The sequence below is a fragment of the Papaver somniferum genome, chromosome 9 (assembly GCF_003573695.1).
Source record: "Papaver somniferum cultivar HN1 chromosome 9, ASM357369v1, whole genome shotgun sequence".
Lineage (NCBI taxonomy): Eukaryota > Viridiplantae > Streptophyta > Magnoliopsida > Ranunculales > Papaveraceae > Papaver > Papaver somniferum.
In genome coordinates this window covers 122,018,524-122,024,523 of record NC_039366.1, presented here as the reverse complement: position 1 = coordinate 122,024,523, position 6,000 = coordinate 122,018,524, and positions in this window count along the sequence as shown.

Here is a 6,000-nt window from a genome sequence, read left to right as displayed (position 1 = left end):
TAGCGGGTACGTGACACTTCCTTAAGCTTTTCTCAGTTTTCTGTAGTGATTTCTTTTTTGTTATAAAATGGTTTCGATGTTGACTAGTTAGGTTCTTAGTTCGCTAAAACTGTTGGCATATCTTGATACAATTGGATTCTGTGTCCAGTCCATTATGCTAACTTGTTAACTTACTCATTATGAAGAGTGTACGTGTAATTGGTTAGATATTGTTCAAAAAAAAAAAAACTCTGCGAATCGGGAGCTAACTCGGCGATAGAATCGGCGACGACTCAGTTTCGTTTTTCCCTTTTTTTCGAGAAAATCACTCAATTCTTCTTCGTCTCAGGTGATTCAAAGTTAAATTTAATGATTGGTGGTACAAATAATGGTATCGTTAATCATTAGATGGTAGTTATTTTGATTGAAACAAACAATATTTTTTGGAAAATGGATCTGTAACTAGGTCCGAAAAAAAACATTCAGATTCAAATTTTGAGACAAATTCTTTTGATTCTTCGATGATGAATTCTAATCCGAAAGAGGATCCGATGTTTGTGTTCATCTCTGATAAAGTTATTGAAGATTGTTTGATGAGTGGAGATACAATCTGATAGGAAGGCTGGATTTAGTCAAACTAAAAATGGAAACAGTTGAAGCTTCATTGAGAAAACAGTGGTCTGTAAAAGGTAAAGTTAAACTTATTCCATTAGGTAAAGGATTTTTCATAATCAAATTAGATAATGAAGAAGATAGAAGTTTAATTTGGAAAGGTCTTTGGATTGTTGAAAATCAAACTCTGAAATTGAGAGTCTAGGAACCTAATTTTAATCCAAATAATCAAAAAACTACTTCAACTTTTGTATGGGTTATGTTTCCTGGTTTAAGCATTGAGTACTGGAAGGAGAATATTATTCGATAAATGGGTAATAAGGTTGGAAGGGCAATTAGAGTTGATGAAAATACCTTGAAGAGAGAAAATGGTTTTTATGCAAGTGTTCAAGTTGAAGTAGACCTGGCAAAATCAATTCCTTGTAAAATTAGTATTGAGTCAAAATATGGAAAATTTGAGCAATCCTTACAAATCTCCAAGTTACCTAAGTTCTGTAATCATTATACAACAATTGGTTACTTAGTTGTTGAATCTAGAATGAAGAGAAAGGAACAACAGCAAGAACCAGTTAAAGAGGTTCAGCCTAAAAAAGTTTCGAAGCACAAAGTAAAAGAAGTTCAGATACCTACAAATGGTTTTGATATATTTTTGCCTCCAACAGAAAAAAGTCGAGAAACTCTTAAATCAGTTTGTCAGGTGGAGGAAATTTTTGGGGAAGAAGAACATATTGATGTTGTAGTTCATCCTATACTTCAAATTGGAGAATCTTCTAATTCGGGGAGATTTCACATTTTACAAGACAAATATGAAGAATTAAAAGAACTTCTAGAGTCTCAGAATACAATTCCAGTTCAAAAAATTCTTGAAGTAAGTGCCAATACTCCCTCCATAAATAACATAGTTCAAGTTAAACATCCTATTAAAATTCTTTAAAAAAAATGGACCTATTGATACTCAAATTTCTGAGGGAGAAGTTGTGAAAGAAGGTAATAGACCAAAAGCAAAGTTTACTAAACCTGTGAGGAATGTTACCACTGGAAACCAAGCAGCTCAAAAATTGAATAGTTCAGCAAGTAGTTCAAAAATTCCAGGAATGAGGGGTCCTTCTTCTCCTCAACATTCTTCTAAATGAGAGTATTATATTGGAATATCAGATGCTTAAGAAGATCTAAAGCCAAAGATAAATTGAAGAGTTTAGTTAGTAATTTATGTCCCACTTTAATTTGGATATCAGAACCAAAAAATAAGAGTCAATTCTGACTCATGTGCAAATCTTAGACTTCCTGGAATGAATAAAAAAGTAATTTACAACTCTTCAGCATAAAATAAAGGGAACATTTGGCTCTTGTGGAGTGCTTCAATAAAATACTATGTGGTGGTATCTATTACAAAACAAGCTATAACAGTGGACATTAGTGGGCAACTGGTAACTGGTATTCATGGAGATTCATTAACAATCAATAGAAGAAGCTTATGGGAAGAGCTAATAACAATATCTTCTTTCAATAAACCATGGATGATAATTAGAGACTTCAATGCAGTTTTGTCAATGAAAGAAAATAAGGGAGGAAGAAAACCATTAACTTCTGCAATGCTGGACTTCAACAACTGTATTCAGAATTGTGAAATGATCCAAGCTCCTAAGACAGGTTTAGAATTTTCTTGGTGTAATAACAGAGCAGGAAAGAAAAGAATTTTGTGTAATTTGGATAGAGCTTTTTACATTGTGCAATGGCTTGAACCTTATCCAAGTTGGGGATATAAAGTTGGAACAAGAGGTACATCTGATCATAGTTCTTTATTTGGAGCAAATGCTACTCTTCCCAAACCATCAAATGTTCCTTTCAGAGATTTAAAAGTGTGGATGTCTCGTGAAGATTTTTAAAAAGTTATGGAAGAAGCTTGGAAAATTAAAGGTAGTGGAAATCCAGGTGATAAGTGCATAATTCATATGATTTTAGTGTCTATTCCATACTTGTTTTAGCTATTATTCTTGCATGTATTCATATTATTACCATTGTTTTCTCTTATTTGCCTATAATAGGTGAATCATCTAAAAAGGAGCTACAAATTGCTGAAAAGATCTAGGAAGAGAAGTATTCCAAGTATCCAAGCGCCCAAGTCCAAGAGAAGTGGAAGAAGTGCGATGAAAAGGAGCAAAATGCTCAAAATCAAGAGAAGGGACAAAGAACGATCTTAACTCATTCAAATTAAGGATTTATCATCACCATCGTGAATAGAATTTAAATATAAAAAGAATGCAAAAAGAATGAGGTCATTCCGAGTTCGGATGAAGAAGTTGTGACCAAAACAAGCTTTTATTGAATACCGAAAACAGTAAAGTTCGCGGACGGGTTTTCACACTTTAATTCCGAAAATATCTGCTGCAATTTGAAGTTTGCGGACGGGTTCGCAAATTTAGGTAGTAGGAAACGTGTATTAATACCCGGGAAATCCTAAGGGAACGTTTGGATTCGTTATTTCGGGTCGGGTTCTTAAACCGAACTAAATACTTGGGGACCAAGCAATGTAAACCTATAAAAAGGTATTAGGTTATGTAAAACAGATATGATAATCTCATATCACAAGTTTTACATCAAAACCTAGGGTTCACCCCTTTAGGGGGAAACCACCATTATTCATCTTCTTTGTAATATGAGTAGCTAAATCCTTTGTTGATTAAGGATGAATTCAATGTTCTAAGCTTGAAGATTTATTACTAATACAAATCTATTGAGAGTTTTTATCATCTTCGTTTGTTTTTACCATATCTAGGGTTTATGAGTGATTCCTAGATTGATTTGGAGTGGACGCTAGATTAGTCTATTGATTGTTCTATTGCTAGTGAAAGTTAGGAGATAAGTAATCGTCGAATAACTCTCTACACAAGTAGAAATCACGAGAACTTACAGAGGGATCCTGTGGAGGAATCGTGTGTGAAAACAACACCAGCAAGTAAACCTTGATCTAAGAGTTTAACTACTGGGATTAACCTAATTCACAAAGATTAAAGCATTCATTGGATTACACCTTGAGTGAGATACTACTTGGTGGTTCAGTTGAATAAAATCTGATATTGGAGAGCTTCGGTATCAGTGGTACAAGGAGTTTTGGGGATAACATTGAGCTAGTTGTTATTCCACGGTTGGTGATGAATGGTTCTTACGAACAATAGATAAGTATATTAATCCAGTTATCGCTTGGTAACAACGAAGGATTCCTTGATCATCTCTTTTTATTGTCTTTATATTTATCTTACAACCAAAACCCCCTTTTGTTATTTACTTTATTTTGTTGATCAAATAACCTATCAAATACACATCTCTCTGTGGGAACGATCTCTTACTACCGTTATATTACCAGTTAATTAGTGGGAAATATATTTATTAATTTGTTGTGCCTACGACAACCAACAAATTTTGGCGCCGTTGCCGGGGAGCAGTTGCTAATTGATTTGTTTTTTTTTAGCTTGTTTTTATTTTATTTTTAGATTTTTGTTTTGTTTTCTCTTTTACTCTTGTGAGTCGTAATGTTTCCTTACGGAAATAACATGTACGGAGCACAAGATCAATCATATAATAGTGGTAATAAATATGGTTTTTAATCTCATTCATATGACAACTACCAACCATCCTATGGGTATAATCAAAACCAATCTTTTGGCTATGATCAATATCCCACGGAACCGTACGGATATTCACATGCATATCAACAACCTTATGACGGGTATGTATGTGGACAATCACAAGGATGGAGGGATAGTTATGCTTCTAATCGTTTATCTCCTGAATTTGAACAGAAGTGTGATCAGATTATGCTTCAGTTAAAAGCCAGTTTGTCCACGCCGGAACCCCTTAATGAACAATCAAGTGCGGAGAACAATTTTCCAACTGAATCTTACTTCAATATATCTAACCAAACTCCTGATCGTTTTTATGATTATTCACCTATTCAAAAAGGGGAGATTTGGTCTGGAAATAGTGTGGTGAGTGAAAGTTTAGGTTTTGAAGAACGTCTTGACCAACTTATCCAAGAGATGACGCAACATAAACAAGGGTTGGATAAATACATTCAAAATTCGGATGAGTGCAACAAAAATATGGACGAATCATGCCAAGAATTTCAAAGGAATATGGAAAAGATAAAGATACAAACTGCTCAACTCATTGAGAATATGAATGAGGAAGAGGTTTGGCCTCAAAACCAAACCAATCCTGAAATTTCTGAGGACGAAAACAAATATTTTGGAGATGAGCAACCTTTGGAAATTTCTTATAATAGTGATGAAGTTATACCAGCTCCGGATCGTAATTATGACCATTCGCCTATTCAAAAGGAGGAGCCTTGGTATGACCGAACCATTGTTATGAACGGTGTGACCTACTCGAATGCATATCAACGTTACAATGAACATCCTTATTATAATGTTTTCAGGCCGGTTGATTTGCAAGAAGTAAACCCGATTATTCCCTCGACGGATACTCATACAGAATACCCCAAAATCTATAATGAATAAGAGTTCCTAAGAGCGGAATTTGATTCAGATGACGAAAGTGTTGAAGAAATTGAGATTGAGAAAAAAACCGAATTGATTGAAGTCGTGGAAGACCCAATTGAGCTAGTTAATAATAGTTCGATAGAGGACCAAGATATACTTGAGGTAAATAATTCACTGTTAATTGCTAATGAGGATCCAAAACAAGGTTTGTCTAATCCTTTGCATAATTCAATATGTATTGATCCTTTTCCTCTAATCGAAGTAGCCTCTCAAAGAGTTGTTAACCCAACTTTTAAGAAAATACCTCACTTAGGATTGGAGTTGTGTGCTTCTAAAGTTTTAACGGATTATTTTGCTTCTAAGTATCCACCACTTGATGTGTTTGATTCGAGAATCGTGCAGGTTCACCAAGCTGAGGAACCTTTTGAAGTTCCCGAATTCTATGTTCTTTATCCACTTTCGAGTGTAGAAAGGACTAAGTGCGGGGGAAACTTCAATAAAGTGATAACTTCAATATTTATATTTTGTGCTAATGTTTTTGTGAAGCTGTTAATGGAATTGCAGATTGTTATTTGGAAGGATTATCAAATTTTCAGATTGTTGGTGTACGGACGATAACAATAACGTCGGGCTGCCGACGTTAAACCAAGCGCTTCATGGGAGGCAACCCATCGGTTTTGTATCTCTATCCTCTTTTTTTTTAATTTTCTTAGCTTTTCATATCATATCTTGCATTCCCATCTTAGATTTTGCAAGTCCTATATCTATAATGAAGGTTTTGATGAATTCTCGTCAGAAAATTCTGACTGCGCACTTGTCACGAAAATGGCTCTCGAGACTTCATACGGAGTCCGATTTGAGTGGTTGACCCCAACTATTAAATGGGACAGACTTACCTTTCTTTTCCAAA